Source organism: Jaculus jaculus, chromosome 1 (genome assembly GCF_020740685.1).
Source record: "Jaculus jaculus isolate mJacJac1 chromosome 1, mJacJac1.mat.Y.cur, whole genome shotgun sequence".
Lineage (NCBI taxonomy): Eukaryota > Metazoa > Chordata > Mammalia > Rodentia > Dipodidae > Jaculus > Jaculus jaculus.
In genome coordinates this window covers 261,083,426-261,103,658 of record NC_059102.1, presented here as the reverse complement: position 1 = coordinate 261,103,658, position 20,233 = coordinate 261,083,426, and the positions used below count along the sequence as shown (strand labels likewise).

The window sequence follows — 20,233 nt, the reverse complement described above, 5'->3', positions numbered from 1 at the left end:
TCTTCAAGAAGATAAAATTAATAAAATATATAATGGATCTGAACATGCTAACGTAGACAATTGATGGAGAACTTGAGGTGATATATGTGATAACTGCTCATAACATTATTAAACGAGAGGAGATGGCTCAGCAGTTCAAGGCGCTTGCATGCAAGCCTACTGGCTCCAGTTTCATTTCTTAGCACTTACATAAAACCGGACACAAAGTGGTACATATGTCTGTGATCCCAGTGTGCCTATGGCAATGGGAGGCTGAGCCAGAAGAATCCAGAAGCTTGCAGACCGGCTAGACTGCCACACATGGAGCAGCAAAAACATAACACCAAAAAGAGACCCTGTCTCAAGCAAAGTAGATGGAGAGGCATGCACATACTCATGTACATACACACCAAATGTATCCACACATACACACACACAGAGACCCGATTAAAAAAATTAACAAATAAAAATAGCAATTATTAGCTCTAAGAAAAATTTTTAAAAGTTTTCTAGAAACTTACAGATCAGTTATGAATAGAGTTAAATGATTACAATAAAAATTCTAAAAGAACCAATATCAGGATACAACTAAGTCGGGAGGTAGGGAAGGAGAGAGGAAGGGTCTATGTGAGGTGAAGCTGTAGATTAAAGGCTATCAACCATGAGGCAGAATCAAGACTAATGGCCTAAGACAGAAAAAGGAAGAAGTGGTAATACAGTATATGGTTTAGAGATATGTGGGCAATGGGCTCAGGTCAAAGAGTAGACAAGGATGAACTCCGGGGAGGGATAACATGAGGAACTGTACTTTATAAGAAATCTTGTAGCAAAATTGGACTTAGATGCAACTATATACTTGAATAGCTTAAATAATAATGTCTTATTTATTTATTGAGATGGGGTCTCAAATAGTCTCAGGCTGACCTTGAACTCCCTATGTAGCTGAGGATGGCCTTGAACTTCTAATCTTCCCGTCTTCACAACTGCCAAGTGCTGGGATTACAGAAGTGAGCGCCCGTGCCCAGTTTGATGCAGCGCTGAGGATCCAGCTCAGGGCTTCCTGCGCGCTAGGCAGTCTCCCTGCACACACAGCCACATCCCCAGCTCCATAGCTCTTGTCATTATTAAAAGCAATAAGAAGAAAATAAGGGGCTGGAGAGATGGCTTAGCAGCTAAGGCGCTTGCCTACAAAACCTAAGGACCCAGGTTCAATTCCCTAAGACCCACGTAAGCCAAATGCACAAGGTGGCACATGCGTCTGGAGTTCATTTGCAGTGGCTAAAGGCCCTGGCATGCCCATTCTTTCTACCTTCCCCCTGTCTCTCAAATATAAATAAAAATATTTTTTTAAAAAAGAGGAGAATAAGTAAATTGCAGTTTACCCATGTCTGCTGTGATAGAAGTAGCATTTGGACTCCACCAGGGCCTCCAGAGTGCACACTAAGGCTCCACCTGACACCTGAAGATACCTGCCTTCTGATGCTATGGGAAGCCTCATTAGTAAGATATAGGAAACCAGCCACTGACATAGAGTGGGCACTTAGAAATGGAAATTATTATTTATTTCATGGAGCCAGTCCCAACTGGATACTTTTAGTATCCTTACTCCCTCACAGAAGCCCTGCCCTGGGACCAAACTTAAGGTACCCTGGTATTTTTTTTTTAAAGTATTTGTTTAAAAGCAGAGGGAGATAGAAGAGAGACAGTGGAAATGGGCATACCATGGCCTCTAGCCACTACAAACTCCAGATGCATGTATCACTTTGTGTATCTGGCTCCACATGGGTACTGGAGAATTGAACTCTGGTCCCTAGGCACTGAAGGCAAGTGTCTTAACTGCTGAGCCATCTCTCCAGCCCTACCGTTTGTTTGTTTTGTTTTTAAGTCTTCTAACTGTCCCTCTGGTGTTTGTTTGGGACCTATGAGGGATGAGAGTGGTGTTTGAACAGTTTTCAAATCCTTCCCTTCAGAATTTTCTAGCCTTGACGCTATTGCCCCTGTGGTGAGGTGACTATCTCCTTGGTGCCCCTTGGATCCAATAGGGCGACATTTCATTCACAGGACTGAGAGGTCAGTGTGATGCTGTAGTGCTAATTTTGAGTGACTCAGATGGTTTGTATAAACAGGGGCCCTACAGATTACAACACCTAGGGGCGGTTTTGCTTATGGGCATGTGAAATTGACCAATATCTGCTGTTGTAGGCCTGAGGGTGCCTCGCGGAGGAGAGGAACATTTTAGGAGAGGAAGTTTAGTGCATGGATTCCTTCACAAGCATTTATTGAGCACCTGCTATGTGCTGGAGTCTGGTAGGGATCTCCGTCTTCCTTGTTCTACCGAGTTCACAGGCTGGATGGCTGACCGGCAGGCAGGGAGGCTCAAGGACAACGGGAGGTGGTACCAGGATAGGAGCTGTGTGAACACGGAGAAGGGGCTCGGGATAGGCTTGATGGGACCTTATAAGTAGGCTTCCCAGGGGCCTCCCGTTTTGATTTGTAGTTGGCGAACTTCTGAAAGCTTCTCCAAGGCTAAGATTCAGATGCCCAACTATTCCAGGGTGAGACCTGTGCCCAGGTTTCTGCTTGTGTGTCTGTCTCATGGCTTCTGGCAGTCAAACGGAGGGGTACTTTATGCAAATATACAGTCAACTTCGCATTCTCAGCGGAGGAAGTGCTTGGCCAATCGCATAGTTACTGAAGCTGGACTAACAATTCTCTGGTCTACAGTCCAGGGCTTTCCCCACCCTACGTGAAGTCCGGGACAAAGATCGAGTCTTCCTGAGGCAGACAAAAAAAAAAAAAAAAAAAAAAAAAATCTAGTTTTTAAAGCCCCCAGCACTGCCACCTTTCTTACACCGGTTCTTCCATCCACAGCCATTTTTGGACAGTCTACCGTGAGCGTCCCCAAGCTGTCCGGACAAAGTCCTGCCCTCAAGAAGTCGCCATCTGAAGAAGCGCAAGTCTACAGGACAGACACACGATACTTCTGGGGCTCCGGGGTGCCTGTCCCCGGTGTGCAGCGCGGAGCAGGCGCAGAGCGAACGGGCATGGGCGCTGACTGCGGCCCTTGGGGAAAAGGATCACCTGCGGTCGAGCGAGCGGAGAAGGGAAGACTACCTCCATCCAGGCTCTGCGAACTGCTCCCCAGCGAAAGCATCCTTCCGCGCTTCGCCGGGCCGGGCGAGCTCTGGTCCAGGTTCCGCGCGCGCGCGCGCAGGAAGGGGCGCGGGGGCGCGCACGCAGGCCGTCGGGGGCGCGCCGGCCGCTCGGGGACGCGCACGGTCTGGTCTCTGCCCTAATGCGGCGGCGGCGGCGGCTGGCGGCGAGAGGCGCTGCAGGGGACGCGGGGGAAGTGGCGGCGCGGGCAGCGGACAGCTCCGACTGCGCCCAGGGCCCGAGCGCGAGCCCTTGGAGGTAAGGCGAGCGCGGACACCGGGCTGGGTGTGTATGTGGAGAAGTGGGACAGAACAGGGGTCCTGGAAACCCATCGAGTGACACTCCCTTGTTCCCGCCCTCCTCTGTTCATCTGCATCTCCCGACCTGTCCCATCCCCCCCCCCCCACCTCCACGTCTTTCCACATCCCTGTGCCATCTCCTTACGGCTTCGGTCACCTGCACAGAATCCATGCGATTCTGGCGATGTCTCCAGCCAACCCCATCCAGCTCCCACCCTCTGCACACCCCAACACCCTTTCTGGCTCCTTGGCGGCCTCCCCTCCCCCTTCGTGCATCCTCGCTCTTCCCCTTCCCTCTCTGTCCTCTTCCTTACCTGTACTCTTGCTGGCCTCTAGACTAATACTTCCTTCAGTATCCTGTTTTAGTTCCCCTTTCGTGCTCCACTCGTGAGTCCCGCTCCTTGCCCTTCCCCTTCCTTTCCTTGTCCCCATCCTTCTGCAGAGTGCCCATCTCCATTAGCTCTCTCCCGGCTTGTCATCTTCGGTGCCCCTTGCACAACCTGTCCCAGGCCCTGTTCAGGGATTTCCCTGTTTCCTCTTGTACCCTGGACCCTCAGGAGCATCCCACCTTCTCCCACCCATCACCTTTCCACCTGTCCTTCCTGGCGATGCTTGAAGCCACCGGGCTTGGATTGCTTGCAACCCGTAGACCACTGTTCCCTTGCTCCTGTTCTGCCACGGAGGCCTAGGGCTCTGCAGGCCCAGAGACTCACGGTTGTGGATGCAGTCCACCTATGGAACTATTGAGCTTTGTTTCCTAGAGGGACTCAGGAAGGGAAACAAGGCTGGTAAAAAGACAGGTTCAAGAGAATGGCCCTAGAGGCTCTTGGGTCTTGTCCTGAGCCCTGGATTGGAAACGCTGGCTGAGGAGTGTTACTGGAGAGCTAAAGGGTTTGGGAATTTTGAAAGGATACTTCCTCTATCTTCAAGTCAGCCCTCTGGCATCAGGAGTGGACATGAGTATGGCCCATGCCTGGGCTGAGAGTGGGCAGAGTGCTGAATCACTGAGACGCTGGTCCTTACAGCAGCCCCTCTCCTGCCCTGTGACGGGGTCTGAGTCTGGTCCTTTCCTTGGCTTCTGGCATGGTGTATGTGCGTGCGTGCATGCTTGTGTTCCCTCCTCTAGGTCTGAAGGAGTGTATGACAATGACTTTCTTTTGCCCATCTCTGTCTGTCTGGCTGGAGGGCCTGGTGTGTCTTGTCTAACCTTGGAACTGTGGGAAGCCCTGATGGGGCGCAGTCCAGTCTCTAGCAAGGCAAGGGCAGGCCACAGGCATGGAGACCTGGTTGGGAAGGAGTTGAGTGGTTTGTACATGGCCAGAGACAGGCAATTCAGTTCCTATAAAACTTTAAGCATAAGTAGAACCTTGGGAAAAATGTGTGTGGCGCATAGAAGCCCCTGGGAATCGGGGCCACACCAGCTGTGACTGTGGGAACAAGCAGGGGAAGGCAGGCCAAGAGCTATGGATGGGGGGAATTATGTGAGGGGGAAGCAAAGGAAAGAGAGGAAGGACCTTTTGTCTTGACTGAGTAAGTTCCTCAGAGAGGAAATCTCTACTCCTCATCTTTGGATTTAGTGGAAGAAGGTGGAAAGAGAGAGAGAGGGAAGAGAGAGAGAAAGACAGACAGAGAGGAGAATGAATATGAATGATATTAATGAAAAAAGGGACTCTTACATAGCCCCAGAAATTGTGTTGACCACCCTGAAACAGGAACTGGCCTCCCCCACTTCGAGTATTGAGATCCTTTGCTGAAATGCAGAGGCTTAAATGAGGAGGTTAAGTGTAAACTGTGGACAGACTGAGACTTCCTCACTTTGGAATCTGCGGGGTTGGAGTCTTTTAGCTGATGCGTATGATAATTGTGTTCAGGCCACGGGTGGTGCCTAGCCAAGGGACTTGCTGCTGTGGGGCTGGCTGCCCCCTGCTTTGTCACCCTTGTCTGTCCCCTCCCTGTCATAAATGAGGATGGGGTGGAACGCTTCTGCTGGCATCAGGGCCTCAGGGCTGCCAGCTTTTCCTGGTACCCGAGGAGGCATCACCTGCAGCTGTTGTCGGGAGCTGATTGGATCAAGGCTCTGACGTTGAAGTGCTTGATTGGGGCTCAGGTCAAGTGCGGGGGAGGGAGGGTGATAACAGTGTACATACTTTCCCGGTTTATGCAGTGAGTCTCAGCCCTCATCCTCTTGTTTGGCATCACAAAGGCAGCAGGGAGTTAAATCCAGGCACACCTACAGCAGAGCCAGCTCCCAGGAGAGCTAGGAAAAGGCATGCTGGCTATGTCGTACTGGCTCGCTGTCGGCTCCGCTTACAAGAGCTGGTCCTTTCAGGGGCACACTGTGGAGGTGGCTGAGATCTGGAGGTTCAATATGGGCTTTGGTTTTCGGTTGGTCGTGGGGTGAGGTGGGGGGGGGCAGGGACAAACTGGCGTAAGGTCCTGTTTTTACTGTGACTCAGGGACAGGTTTCCTAAGCTGTGATCACTTTATCGCAACTTATTCCCTCCCATCCTTCCCCAGGCTGGTTTGGAAGCCAGGGCCACTGAGATCTCTCAGACCATCCAAGAGTTTGGGGGTTTGAGGTTTCTCCGTTTGTCTAGAGAACAAAATTCTTCGGCCATCATAAAGGAAGGGGCCGAGCAGTTCTCACTCTGTTTGTCTGGAGTGGAGCTGTGGTGGGGAAAAGTGAGAGGAACTTCAGGCTGGGTCCACTCTTACTTGTCGCCAGTATTCATTCACCCCATGATACATGGTTCTGCTTAATGCTGAGGTCACAGGAGGGAAAGCAAGACAGAATGGAGTCTCTCAGAGCTCCCAGCGTAATGGAAGAGGGAGACAGGTCATCAGACAAATCACACACATCAGCCTGAGTGAGGATGGGCAGGCAGGGATGCCAAATAGCAGTGTCTTGAATTCCATTGGTACAGCCCATCCCCCCCAGCCATGGCCTATGGCATCCAGATCGGTAGCTCAGAGCTGATCCTGACCTTGGCGGCCAGGCAAAAGGCCAATGGGAGAGGAGGTGAGATTCAAAGTGTCACAGGATCACTATCTTGACCAGCATGAGGACCCATGTTCAGTGTGTAGCAGAACCCCACTAGTCGTTACTGCAGCCTGATGGGGGAAACAGCTATAGAGAACTCTGGGACAAGGTCAAAGCTTCTTAGCTCTTCAGCTCCATTTCCTAAGGACCCAAATGGTCTGGAAATGCTTAGAATATCACAGCAAGACAGAGGAGGGGCTCTCTCTGTCCTCGGGGAGTTTCCAGTGTGATGGACAAATGCCATTATGTCCACAGGGTTATGCTCAGGAGTAAGGCGAGGAACAGTATAGTGAGCTATGACACATGGAAAGAGTTGTGGAGTCACAGGTGTTAGAGAAAAGTGCAAAAGGAAAAGAGAGGGGAGACTCGGATCAATAGCAGGGACAGACTTTATTTGGGGAAAGCCTGAGCAGGGCCCTTTCCCTTTCAGACTATGGGATACTTAAGGCGTGATGTGGGCCATTGGAATTCCTTGGTTGCAGGGCAGGAAAGTGATAATGGGACAGGTGATCTGGATCACCTCAGGAAAGTGATAATTGGGAGAGGTACTTGGGTCACTCTTGGGAAACAGAGGGTTACAATGAATAATGGCAGTCAGTGTTCAAAAACGGAGACACTGGGGGTGTCAGAGTTTGGCAGGAGTCATCAGAGAAGTCCAGACAGAAGGGGAGGTTGAAGATGAGCACTTGAATACAGGCTACTTTGAATCCATGTAGCTAAGCTGGGAAAAGGACCCAAGGGTAAGACTGGACCCAGCCTCTTCTGTGTGGGTCACCGCTCTACTCGCTACATAGCCAAGCTTGTTCGGGACGTAGTGTGTCCTGAGCTTTTGAACCTGTGTCAGGAACTGTGCTAGGTGTTGGGCATGTAAGTTGATTTGGAGAGAAAGAGATGAAAATAAATTAAAACTTTACATAAGTCATGCTATAACAGACATTGGAAAGATGGCTCATCTGTTAAAGGTACTTGCTTGCAAACCCTAATAGTCCAGGTTCAATTCCCCAATACCCATATAAAGCCAGCTGCACAAAGTAGCACATTTATATGGAGTTCATTTACAGTGGCAGGAGGCCCTGGCACACTAATACTCTCTTGTCTGCCTCTTTCTTTCTGTCTTAAGTAAATAAAATTTAAAAAAAAGAAATGCTGAAACAGGGTTGGGGAGATGGCCCAGCAGTTAAAGGTGCTTGCTTCCCAACCCAGCTGGTCTGGGTTCAATTCCCAGTACCCACATAAAGCCAGACTCCCAAAGTGGCACATGTGTTTGGAGTTCTTTTGCAATGGTAAGAGGCTCTGAGGCACTCCTACTTCATCTCTCTCTCATAAATAAATTAAAACATTACAAAAAAGAAATACTATAGCAGACTTGGGAGGGTTCCTGGCATTCGAAGAGCTTGGCTGAGATGGTCACAATGGACAGAGGACCTGGAGTGATAGTCAAATTGTTTGGTTAGATCCTTGCCTTGACTGGAACAGTTTGAGCCAAACCTTTGTGAAGTGACTCAGGGTTGAGCAAGGACCCAAGCCTCGCTGCAGCACAGATGTGGAATGCTTATGGCCTAGTGTCTGGGACTTCAGGGAGGGTCCCAGAAGGCATTGACTGTGGTAGGAGTTGGTGTAGGCCCTTCTATATATTTGCTGACCCAGGACATCTGTCAGGTTGTCCAGCCACTTTGAGAACCCTGGAGCCACCCTTCTCTCTCATTAGGTCTTGAGGTCAGCCAAGGAAAATGCAAGCAGCATAGTAGCTGTAGTCATCATCATTGAGTGCTTTACTATGCATTTTGTTTGTTTACCTCATTTAACCCTCATAAGAGCGAGCTTGTTTTTTCTTTAAAATTTATTTATTTATTTATTTGCAAGCAGAGAAAGAGAAACAGAGAAAAGAGAGACAGACAGAGAGAATGGGCATGCCAGGGCCTCCAGCCACTGCACACGAACTCCAGATGCATGCGCCACTTTGTGCATCCGGCTTTTTCACATAGGTCCTGGGGAATGGAACCCAGGTTGTTTGGCTTTGCAGGCGAGTGCCTTAAGTGCCTTAACTTGCTGAGCTATTTCTCCAGCCCTAAGAGTTTACTTTCCAAAAGTAGTTATTGTCAGGATTATGGTTTTACACATAATGAAACAAGACTTCCAAGGAGTTGTTGCTTAGGATCACAGAACAGGTAAATTGCAGAGCTAGAATTTAAGCCTATGTTTTCTTTTTTTAATTTGAATTTTTTTTCTCAAATTTTAAAAACATTTTCCATGATTATAAAAAATATCCCATGGTAATACCCTTCCTCCTCCCACTTTCCCCTTTGAAATTCCATTCTATGTTTTTATTTATTTGTTTGTTTTTGTTTTCTGCAGTACGGTCTCACTCTAGTCCAGGCTGACCTGGAATTCACTATGTAGTCTCAGGGCGGCCTTGAACTCACGGCGATCCTCCTACTTCTGCCTCCCGAGTGCTGGGATTAAAGGTGTGCGCCACCACGCCCGGCCAGAATACCATTTTGAATACTTGCTGTGTCCTTTCAAAAGACCCAGAAATGCAGTTCCTGCTTCCCAAAGGAGGAACGAGATGGAGATGCAGGAAAACACTTTGGGAGCAATGTAAGGCACTGTGATTAAGGCTTCATTGCCACTCAAACTGTGGGCTGTAATGTTTCCCAGGAAGGCATTAGATCAGGCTGGAGGAGTGAGGGAGGTGGCAGGGCACAATGGAAACAGCTTAGCTTTAAAGTTGCCCAGGGAGCACATCAGATGTATAAGCAAATGTTTGGCCAGCTTAGGTTCTCCAGGAAAGAAGTAGCCTGCCTTATCCTGCCTGCTCTGACTGGCCCCGTTTCCTCTTGGCCCTGCAGCACAGCCTAGCAGGAAGAGGACGTCAGCATGCAGGGCATGGGGGCTGTGTGGTACTTCTGGTCCCATCTTTTTCTTCCTCTGTAAAATCAGAAGACTGCTGCAAGGTCTTGTCTCTGGGATTCTTGTCATTGATTAATCTCTTCCTCTGACTTTACTTTCCCAAAAGCAATGCCATGAAAAAAATTATAGTGATTGGGGCACTAAGGGGTCATTCTCTGAGCTCCTGCGGCTCTGTCCTCTGGAAGCAGCTGCCTGAGCATCTGCCTCTCCCCCTTCACCTGCTCCTCTGTACTCTTCCCTCTGATACTGACCCAGCCCCTTCCTAAAGGCCTCCCTGGCAGCCCCTCTCCCCGTGTCATTATGATGCTAATCATGTTGTTAATTTTTCTCAGATCCAGAAAGAAAGCCCCAATCTGTTCTAATGAATTTAATTAGAGAGGGGCTTGGAGGGTTTCAGAACCTCTTACCAGGATCACAATAAACAGAGTTAACGAGATAAACAGCTTGGATTAGCAATCCACTTGGGGGCTGAAAGAGCAGGATGTCTGTCTCAGTCCTAGAGTCCCGGACACCCAGAGTTGGAGAAGACGCCAGGTAGATTCCCTTTTGGCTCCTTTCTACCTTCCCTACTCTGCGTCCCATTCTTAGCTTCCTTCCGAGTTCTGCCCTTAGGTGAGAGATGAACTTATGGAGAAGGTTTAATCATTCCCACTACCTGACTTTTCTGGGGCTCCTGCTGTTTGAATCAGGAATGCCACAACATCTGCTTGGAGCAACATAGTGGCTTATGAGAGCCTGTCTATGTCTAAACCTAAGGCACGGTTGCTAATTCCAGAGAGTAAGTGCTGTGGGGTTGACAGAACGTGACATTAGGCTTCATCATGCTGAAGGAAGTGCCTTATGTGGGCCTTGGGTAGGAACACTTGAAGACTTTCTGCTGGGGGAGGAGCAGGTACCCTGAGTTCTTAGTCCAGTCCTATTAGGGTCTCCCCACCTTCCTTTTCTGAGCATTTAGCATGGCTAGCTTGGGGAAAGTCTCCTAGCAGAAGGGAGCTCTGGCTTCATGCTGAACTAGCCTTCCCGGATGCAAATCAGGCCAACTGGGGTGTGCTGACCGGATGCAATGTTCCACTCTCTCTCCCCATAACAAAACTATTTTAAAAAGATTTGTGCATTCTCTCTAAAGAAGTTGCTATGCATGCAGTAAGGGCTTCAAAGAATATGTTGGATGCAAGGCTGGGTTTAGCTAAACTATCCCGGGTTAGTTCCCAACATGGGTTACAAAGGCTTCAGTTCCTGTCAGTGTGTGTCCTCAGATTTTGTGATTTTTCTGGGATTAGAGTGAGTTGGCAGACCAATTCTAAGGAGTTTCCTAGAATGAGAATTCCCTCCTTTACTATAGCTGGCAAGTTGGCTGTGATAGTGACATTTTTAAAAAACAAGTATTTAGTTCAAATTCCCGATCACTTTTTTTTTGTTGTTGTTGTTTTCAAGGTAGGGTCTCCATCTAGCCCAGGCTGACCTGAAATTCATTATGTAGTCTCAGGGTGGCCTCAAATCCATGATGATCCCCCTACCACTGCCTCCTGTTGGGATTAAAGGTGTGTGCCACCACACCCAGCAAAACTTGTAGTTTCTGTTGTTGTTGTTGTTTGAGGTAGGGTCCTGCTCTAGTCCAGGCTGACCTGGAATTCACTGTCTCAGGGTGGCCTTGAACTCATGGCAGTCCTTCTACCTTGCCTCCCAAGTGCTGGGATTAAAGGAAGGCGTGCACCACCATGCCCAGGAAAACTTGTGTGTGTATGTGTGTGTGTGTATGTGTGTGTGTGTGTGTGTGTATATATATATATATATATATATATATATATATATATATATATATATATATATATTTTTTTTTTTTTTTTTTTTTTTTGGTTTTTCTGAGGTAGGGTCTCACTCTAGCCCAGGCTGACCTGGAATTCACTATGGAGTCTCAGGGTGGCCTCAAACTCATGGCAATCCTCCTACCTCTGCCTCCTGAGTGCTGGGATTAAAGGCGCATGCCACCACGCCCAGCTTAAAACTTGCATTTTTTGAAGTATTTTATTTATTTGAGTCAGAGAGAGAGAGAAGAAAGAGGGGGGGAGAGAGAGAAAGAGAGAGAGAGGGAGAGAGAGAATGGGCACACCAGGGCTACTAGCCACTGCAAATGAACTCCAGATGCATGCATCACCTTGTGCATCCAGTTTACGTGTGTATTGGGGAATCGAACCTGGATCCTTAGGCTTTGCAAGCAAGTGCCTTAATTGCTAAGCCATCTTTCCAGGCCCTCCTTTTATTTGAGGTAGGGTCTTGCTGTAGCCCAGCCTGACCTGGAATTCACTCTATAGTCTCAGGATAGTCTCAAACTTAAGGTGATCCTCCTACCTCGCCCTCCCAAGTGCTGGAATTAAAGGTGTGCACCACCACAGCTGGCCATAACTCATCACTTTTGTGCTAAGAGTTCTCTGAGTGTGTATGTGTGCTACTTACATTAGTGAAATTATTCTAACTAGATTCTGCTTCTAGTGTGAGCTTTATTTGCAACCAAACAGTTATTAAAAGTTCCTGACCATAGTTTCTCTTTGGGCAAGAGGAAAATAATCAGCCTGTGTCTTCTTGTGCTGAGATGCATAGGGGAGTACTTTGAGGCTACAGTGTTCAATATGAGGCACAACTATAATTCATTTCTACAGGAACGATATACGATTAAGTTGGAATTTGTCACTTTCTCCCATTCTTATAATGCCTTGAGGTTTGAGACCAACTAGTTTTATTTGGGGGACCGCCAAGATTTATGCTTTTTGTTATTTTCTGTGATCTGTCTGGCTTATGCATAGTTAGTAATGAAGTTAGTACCCTACTTTCAGCTGCCAGTTGACCCACGTGAGAAAAAATTCATATGCCAGAAGTTACTACAATGCCATTGTTAGAGAACCCGTTGTGTGGTATCTTTCCATGTTGGAAGCCATATGTTCCTCAGGAAGGAAAATGCCTCCGAGGCCATAGACAATTTTCCTATGCTGGTGTAGGTGAGGATGGAAACTATATCTCTTCCTGGTCATCATTACAGAGTGGAACTGAAGCCTTTGTAATCCATGTTGGGAACTAGCCCAGGATATTTTAGCTAAAACCAGCCCTGTGCTCTGTCCTGCTTTTACACACTGTTAACTGCATCTAACATGTTATTTGAAGCAAAGCACTTTGCTATTGGCAACTTCTTTAGAGAGAATGCACAAATCTTTTAAAAATATTTTTAAATAATTTTTTTAGTTTATTTTTATTTATTTATTTGAAAGTGACAGACAGAGGGAGAAAGAGGCAGATAGAGAGAGAGAGAGAGAATGGGCATGCCAGGGCCTCCAGCCACTGCAAACGAACTCCAGATGTGTGCACCTTCTTATGCATCTGGCTAACGTGGGTCCTGGGGAATCGAGCCTTGAACCAAGGTTCTTAGGCTTCACAGGCAAGCACTTAACCACTAAGCCATCTCTCCAGCCCTAAAAATATTTTTATGTAGTTATTAGGGGGAGAAAGAGAGAGAGAGACAGAGAGAATAAGAATATGGGTGTGGCTGGGCGTGGTGGCGCACGCCTTTAATCCCAGCACTGGGGAGGCAGAGGTAGGAGGATCGCCGTGAGTTCAAGGCCACCCTGAGACTCCATAGTGAGTTCCAGGTCAGTCTGGGCCAGAGTGAGACCCTACCTGGGTGTATTAGGGCCTCCTGCTGCTGCATAAAACTCTAGATATGTACCACTTTGTGTATTTGGCTTTACCTGGTGCTGGAGAATAGAACCCAGTCAGGAAGGCTTTGCAAACAAGCACCTTTAGCCACTGAGCAATCTTGTCAAGCAAGAATGCACAATTTTGAATGTTAGGAATATTTTAGCCCAGGTCCATTATTTTGCTGGTCAGGAAATGAAGACTTGAACTTCTGCATGTCTATACAGCTCTTTGCTCTTCCACATACGACCCATCCTGGAACCTTAAAAACTGCAGTGAACCTGGTATTTATATAAGATAATATGTTATTAAATTCCTCAAAGCACCATATAAACTAGACATTCTTTGAGATGTCAGAGAAGGGGAGGAAATCATTGCTGGGTAAAGTCCTTGGGGAGGTTTTGAAGAGCACACAAGGGCTGGATTCTCTAGAGTGGGAAGGATCTGAACAGGCAGAGGTAAAGAAGTGGTGTTTCTGGTGGAGAAAGGGGCACAGTCAAAGGTATGGAAGGACAGTGACTACAGTGGTCAGCATGGTGAATTGTCCCTGCTGGAGAGTGGAAGGGCCAGACTTCAGGGCTCTTCCCTTTCAGCCTGAGGCCTTGGACTTTGTCTTGGAGTTGAGGAGCAAAGTTTGAAGCTTTTTAGCGGAATGAAGTGTGTGTGCAGGACCCTCCCCCCCCCAAAAGCACCTAGTTCCTTCGGAAGGGGTTTGGAGGGGAGGATGAGTGCCCAAAGGCTTCAAGAGCGCTGAGTGGGAGCATGTCGCTGTCCACAGTGCTGACCTGTCTTCTGACTTCTCTCCAGTGATGCCAGGTTAGATAGTAAATGCTTAGAGCCATTAAACAGGTCCAAAAGATCCATTCTGGCTAGAACCACATAGCATCTTGGCCTTCTGGAAGTCAACTGGTTACAGCATCTGACTTCACAGTCCTCCTGTTAAAAGCAAAAGGATGGGTCCTCAGAAGAAGAAACTACACAGATGTGTGCTAAGAGCACCCAAGTACTAGCCCTGCAAGTATCACTTCAGAATCTTCATGGTCACGTGAGGACCCAGCATGTTCTTCCACCTCGGGGTTTCCACGGTCCCATGAGGACCCAGCACGTTCTTCCACCTCAGAGTCTTCATGGCTACATGAGGACCTGGCACGTTCTTCCACCTCAGGGTCTTCACAGCCACATGAGAACATCAGCACATAGCTTCCTTCATTGCAAAAGTGTTCTCCCTCTGTTCACCTTTCCAAAAAACGCTGGAAACCCCTTCAGCACACTGGGGTAAGGCAGAAGTTCCTGGAAAAATATACTCATTGCTTCAAATAAAATATCCTAGTGCTTGATACTAGTGCTGTTTGTGCTGCTAGAAATGTTCTGTATCTGCACCATAGAACATGGTGGCTGCTAAGTTCCATATGGCTCCCAGCACTTGAAAGTGGCTCATGTGACTGAAGATTTGAAAAAGAAATTTTAAGAGACAGGTTCTCACTATATAGCCCAAGCTGGCTTCAAACTCATAATCTTCCACCCTATGTCTCCTCAGTGCTAGGAGTACAGGTTTGTTCAAGAACAGAACGTTGAATTAAGTTGTTTAAATTTAAATAGTCACACATGGCTTGTGGCCACTGGATTAGACTACTTAGCCCTCAGTGCAGTCAGAATTCTTTCTTTTATTTAAGAGAGAGAGAGAATTGGTGCACCAGGGCCTCAGCCACTGTAATTGAACTCCAGATACTTTCTCCACCTACTGTGAATGTCTGACCTTGTGCTTGCCTCACCTTGGTGTGTCTGGCTTACATGGGATCTAGAGAGTTGAACATGGGTCCTTAGGCTTTGCAGGCAAGCGCCTTAACCACTAAACCATCTCTCCAGCCCCAGAACTTTTGACCATGGCCTCCTGCCCTTACTTTTTGGTCTCTCATGCCATAACTTTTTTTTTTTTAAAAATTAATTAATTTATTTATTTGAGAGCGACAGACACAGAGAGAAAGACAGATAGAGGAAGAGAGAGAGAGAATGGGCGCGCCAGGGCTTCCAGCCTCTGCAAACGAACTCCAGATGCGTGCGCCCCCTTGTGCATCTGGATAACGTGGGACCTGGGGAACCGAGCCTCGAACCGGGGTCCTTAGGCTTCACAGGCAAGCGCTTAACCGCTAAGCCATCTCTCCAGCCCAGCCATAACTTTTTTAGCATAACTCAAAGCAAATGTTTGAATGAGGGTGAGCTCAACGCTTTGCTGAAGGAAGCACCATGCTGAATCCAGGTAGTCATCTGTGCCGGCTGTGTTTTCCCCTGACTTTTCTCATTTTCACAATGAGAACAACCTCCAAGATTTCCTCCACTCTTCTATGCATGGACTAAGGGAAGGCACCTTGAATTATGGCTGGGCTCCAAGGGGCCTAATCCAAGACTCTCTGGGACATTTGGATGAGTGGATGGCTAAGCCCTGCAGCCTCTCTGGCCCTGGAAGCCTAGCCGTGGGCAAGATGAGCCCAGATGGCAGATGCTTGTGGGCACTGACTATGAGGTTCTGGTCTTGATATATCTCCCATGATAACTCAAGTGTCTTTACTCTCATTCTGTTCACTGTGATGTAATGGGCGGGGTGTAGGGTGGGGGTGAGGGTGAGTGGGAGAAGTTCTACTGGAGGGAAAAGCTTTAAAAGGCCAATCAGTAGGCAAATCTAAAAAAGAAAAGAAAAATGTTCCTTGTGTTGACCATTGGACTTGCCTTGTCATGGACATGCTTGGTTTCCTTGGGTCTCTCGCCAGAGTATCTTTGAGTGTTAGGTCACGGACCAGAGTGGATGCCTTTCCAGGGGGACACCTTACTGTGATCTTATTTCTCCCACAGAATCCCCATGCACTGCCAGTCATCCTTAACAAATGCCTGTTTGTGAGTAGCTCTTTGTTAGCCTGGAGCTAGTGATTGGACCTTCGAAAGCATGTGCATGTGACCACAAATAGTATTTATTGGGCCCCTGCTGGGCACAGTGCTGTGGACAGTGACAAAGGAGGAGCTGGGGACAGTTGGTCCTAGTCTCTTGGGAGCGCAAAGGCAGGCACGTGTGAGAAATGACACACACACACACACACACACACACACACACACACACGACAGAAACAAAGGCAGAAGTGGTAACAGGGATCTGGAGCAGGGAGGGGGGTTGGAATGTGGGATGCTGGAGGACAGATGATGTGTGTGCCTCTGTCTGGCCGTCTCTGGAGGATTCCCTTCTTCATGAGCTTAGCTGGTACCAGCCAGCTCCATGCCTACGTGACAGTGCTGTCTTTATGGGTGGTAGGCAGCTTGGTCTCACTGGGACCTGAGCTAAGGAGCTAGGCGGTGCTGTCCTGAGCTCACTTCTTCTATGACAAAGAGTACTTGAGGAGAGAGGTGGGACAACTGTCTGAAAAGGGGGCCGGTGTGGCAGTACACACCTTTAATGCCAGCATTCGAAAGGCAGAGGTAGGAGGATTGCTGTTGAGTTCGAGGCCATCTTGAGACTGTAGGTCAACCTGGACTAGAGTGAGATCCTACCTCAAAAAAATAAAAATAAAAAGGAAGAAACTTCCTTGTTTTCTTATACCAAAAAAATGATGACAGGTCTCAGACATCCTCAGGCACAGAGGGGTTTGTGGAGACTCTAGCTGCTCCAGTACATGGAGTCCAGTGATGCGGGCTGAGGAGCAGCTCAGGAGGAGACAAGAGAAGCAGAAGCGTAGTCATACCTGGCTGGCAGAAGGTGGCTTCTCCTAGCTGGAGCTGGGGGTGGGGAGCTGTTCTGTCAGCTACAGGAGAAGTCAGCTTGTCTCTCTGCCCTGTAGTGCTCCTCAGGCCTCTGTGTACACAGAGCAGAGCCAGGAGGTCTGGGTCTGCATTTCTTTTCTTTTCTTTCTTTCTTTTTTGGTTTTTCATGGTAGGGTTTCACTCTAGCCCTGGCTGACCTGGAATCCACTATGTAGTCTCAGGCTGGGCTTGAACTCACAGCCATCCTCTTACCTCTGCCTCCTGAGTGCTGGGATTAAAGGCGTGCAGCACCACACCCAGCTCAGAGGGCTATTTAAACAAGCATGTCACTGAGTGACAACTCTCATGTCAGAAGGAGCTTGCTTTTTTTTTTTTTTCCTGAGGAGACACAACTCATGTCCATTCACCCCAAATAGGGCACCTATGACAGACCAAAGCATGATTGTATCAAAACCAGTTTTGGTGAACCAATGAGTTTATTGGAGTTACTTAAGAGCAGGGTGAGAGGTTGCTTACAGGCGGGTGTGTGGCTCAAAGACAGCTGCATCACCGAGAACCCCACCCCAGCCTTGGTGATGACTCACGGAAGCTTCATCTGTGGAGCATGCTGCAATCCTTGCAGGCCGCCCAGCTGGTTAGAGAGTCTCCCCCAAGAAGTTACTTACCCTTCATATAACCCTATGGGGGGAGTCTTGCACCCTTTTGAGTTTCAACGCTCCCAGTCTTGCTCTCCAAGTCTCCAGAGCATCTCTTCTCCATTTAGGAGGGAATATTTCAGTCTGGAGGAATTTGCTCTGCAACACATTGAATTATCAGTTAGTGTCTCCTTTACAGTGACAAGTTGCCCGCCTGTGTCAGAGCTGCGATCAACTCTGGGTCTGTCTGATTTCAAAATCTGATCGTGGCTCATCGCCTGCCAGGCAGTTCTGGTTCCAGCACAGATTTGGTGGGCCCCTCCTTGCTCCAAGGGCCTCACGGGAAGTTGAATCTTCTGTCAGGAAGTGGAGTTGTATGAGGCTTAGCTGGTGCCACACCAGCAAGCTATTGCTCAGTTGCCAGTCTTCCTCAGCCTCTGAGGCTGAGGCTGGGGCACCTTCCTCCAAGTATCCCCACAGATCACCCGCAGGCTCTGCTTGAGAGTCTCAGCACCTACCTGTCTGATCTGTTTTGTTTGCCTAGTCTTACGTTTTATTCTGCTAATCAAAGAAAATGGGAACATGAAAGGGAGAGAATGTCATGCAGCTCTCCTGGTCCACCGTACTTCCAGGGGTGATGTCAGCTCATCACCCCTCTCATCACCGTAGCTAGTGCCTTCAGATACAGGTTTCTAGGGCCTAGGGGTGCAGCTCAGCAGTATAGGGCTGGCCTAGCATGTTCAAGACCCTGAGTTTGATGTCCAGCACCACTAAAAAAGAAATCCTAACGATTATCAATTTCTAAGGCTCCTCTCCAAGGTACAACCAACTCTGTATCTAGTTCTCTTCTAATTGGGCTCACTTTTCTCTTAGGTGGTCCATGAAATTCTGTGATGGGATGTAGTTTTTCTTTATTTTATTTTATTTTTAATTTAATTTATTTATTTAATATTATTTTTATAATTTTATTTTTTATTATTTATTGAGAGAGAGTGAAAGAAGCAGAGAGAGAGAGAGGAAGGAAGATAGAGAATGGATGTGCCAGGGCCTCCAGCCACTGCAAACGAACTCCAGACACATGTGCCACCTTGTGCATCTGGCTTATGTGGGTTCTGGGGAACCGAACCTAGGTCCTTTGGCTTTGCAGGCAAGTGCCTTAACCACTAAGCCATCTCTGTAGGCCCGGGATGTTGTTTTTTATATCATGACCAGTATAATGACATCCAAAACTTTCTAATGTTCATTTATGAATTGTTCATTGTATTATAATTATTATTATTTTGGTTTTTCAAGGTAGGGACTTGCTATAGCCCAAGTTGACCTGGAATTCACTATGTAGTCTTAGGGTGGCCTTGAATTCATGGTGCTCCTCCTACCTCTGCCTCCAAAGTTCTGGGATTAAAGGTGTGTACCACCATGCCTGGCTTTAAAAAAATATTTTATTTTTACTTAATTATTTAAGAGCGAAAAAGAGGGAGAGAATGGGTGTTCCAGGACCTCCAGCCTCTGCAAATGAACTCCAGATACATGTTCCCTTTTGTGCGTCTGGTTTTCATGGGTCCTGGGGGATTGAACCTGGGTCTTTTGGCTGTGCAGGCAAGTGCCTTAACTGCTAAGCCATCTCTCTAGCACCCCCCCCCCCTTTTCTTTTGAGGCATGGTCTCACTCTAGTCCAAGGCTGACCTGGAACTTATGGTGATTCTCCTACCTCAGACTTCCCAGTGCTGGGATTGTAGACATGAGCCACCACACCCTGCTCAGAGTATACACTGAAGGGCCAAGAGTTCTACATTGAGCTGTTTCCATTTGGTTTTGGCTAAATCTCAGTTTTTATTGTACTCCCTTCTTTCTCCTTGACAGCCCTTATAGAATGCTTTCTTTTTGGTCTCTGATTATATGTGACCACCATGTTCCCCTTGCCCCCTGGTGGGAAGGGACATCCAGTTAGGCCTGAAGTACAGCCTGGCCACTTGTGATCCATTCCACGCATGACCATGGAGAGCCTGTCTGCAGAGGTTGGGTTTTGGTGCTGAATCTTTCTTTTCCCACTGACCTGTGGCTGTTCCTCCGCCACCTGCCCTGAGAGTTGTGGGAACCAGCGGGAAGCCTGCCAGGCTTCTAGGACTGGAATGGGCTTGGCAGATGGTCCAGGACTCTACTTCATGTCACAAGCTGACCTTAACCATGGGGCCATGGGTGTGTTGTCATGCTGCCCTGACAGCTGGGGACACAAATGGGGTGTTACATACTGGCTGCTAGAGACGTGTGTCATTGGTGTGGGAGAGCTGAGGTTTAAAGGAGATGTGGCACATGGCTCTAAGTGCTATGAACCTGGGTGCTCCAGGAAGACTCTGGAAGGATGGTGTGGGATTGGGTCAGAGCTAGGTCAAAGGTTGAGCCCATTCTGAGTCAGACTGGGAAAATCCTCTTCAAACATATGTCATGATTCCTTTGTATTCCTGAAAATTTGAAAAAAATAAAGAGGGAACTTTGAGATGGCATAATGAAAAGTTGTGTTAATGACTTCTGAAATTGAAAATGCTTTTTGTTTCTCTGTGGGTTTGTGACATCACTGGGGTCTCTGGAGCCAGTATTTGAGGACAGACCAGAAGAGGCCAGTGATCCTTCTGTGATGGTTAAAAATATTCTGCTCGTTGGGACTGTGACCTTGTTTTTATTATTATTGAAAGTTTTATAGAGATATTGAATCCCCATGAGCTTGTAGGAAATGTTACAAAGAAGCGTAGGCCTCCACAGTTTCCTCCATGGAAATGTCTCCCAAAATCATA

The 20,233-nt window shown here is 47.9% G+C and overlaps 1 protein-coding gene across 1 annotated transcript in view; it reads left to right on the top strand.

Moving 5' to 3' along the window:
- Positions 1 to 3,305: 3,305 nt before the first annotated feature.
- The window catches only part of Nfasc (neurofascin), a 200,245-nt gene continuing 183,317 nt past the window's right edge, over positions 3,306 to 20,233 (top strand). Inside the window, exon 1 of the mRNA XM_004663557.3 lies at positions 3,306 to 3,390. The gene's annotated coding sequence lies outside the window, so the exon portion shown is untranslated. The remainder of the gene's footprint in view (positions 3,391 to 20,233) is intronic.